This window comes from Zalophus californianus, chromosome X (genome assembly GCF_009762305.2).
Source record: "Zalophus californianus isolate mZalCal1 chromosome X, mZalCal1.pri.v2, whole genome shotgun sequence".
NCBI classification, from domain to species: domain Eukaryota; kingdom Metazoa; phylum Chordata; class Mammalia; order Carnivora; family Otariidae; genus Zalophus; species Zalophus californianus.
Genome location: NC_045612.1, coordinates 89,709,695 through 89,710,840, shown reverse-complemented (window position 1 = coordinate 89,710,840; position 1,146 = coordinate 89,709,695).

The following is a 1,146-nucleotide window of genomic DNA, read 5'->3' as shown; positions in this document are numbered from 1 at the left end:
TGCTGGGAGTTAGGCTATTGACAACTTATAGCTGAGTCCCTCTCTGGGAATTGCCCTCTGCTAAAGACAGCCGCCTCTCCCAAGGTCACCTCCCGCTCCTGGGGGTTGAGGGGGATAAGCCCACATTCATCAACTGGTGGAAGTGAATTTATAAAGACCTGGTTCTCTTGCCTCAAGGTAAGACAAGTCTGCAAGTCCCTCCCAACTTCAGAGCCTACCATGGGATCAACCCAGGTCTTTGTTGTAACTGAATTTCTATTCAGTTTCTCCCTCTGTCCTGTTCTGCTGCCCTTCATCAGTGTTGGTCCTGAAGGCATACCCTAATGTAAGTCTCTAACCCAGAGTCTGTTTCCCAGGGAACTGGACTTGCAGTACCATCCCCATTCTTCAGGAGTCTCTCACACCCTTCAAAAGTCTTCTTTCAGTGCCCAGGGTATAATTTAAATTCATTTTATTGGGTAAGAGCTCTTAATATCTAATTCTCTTAAGCTTTTGTCCCTCAATATATTGTTGGATATTTGGAGATATATATATATATATATTCAAGCGGTTGAAGATCCCTCTTCTCAACTGTGAAGGCAACAACAGTTGAGGCATTTTGCTTTTATCCTGTGACCTGCTCATATTGAGTGAGCAGCCTCCTTCTTTGCACTTCTTCTTCTTTTGTGTATGACTAAATGAGCCCTTTTTGTGTTCTTTGTGCTTTCCGCATGCCTTAACTCACTCTGGGACTTGGCCCTTCTGGCACTGTTCATACTCTCCTTATGCCTTGCAGATCTCAATAGCGATTGATACCGGACGTACAGACCACCTGCTCAGGACACCTGCCTGGTAATTCAGAGGTAAAGTCTGTGTTTTGATAAAGAAAAGTGCTGTCTTAGTTTTATCACTATCTCCCTTTTAACTTCTGGCCCATGTACAAAAAGCTTCCTTTTCCTCCATCCTCCAAACTCCCCCTGCCCAAGCCCTGCTTTGGGTAGCAATTTTCCTACAACCAATGCCTTTGAATACACTTTTTGTGCCACATTGTTTCAGGCTATAAGAAGCCAGCCTAAGCAGTGTTAATCCATTTTGATGTTTTGCAGCCAAAGATCTAATTGAGTTGATTTCTATGACATTTTAGAGCTACCCACTCAACTTCAAATT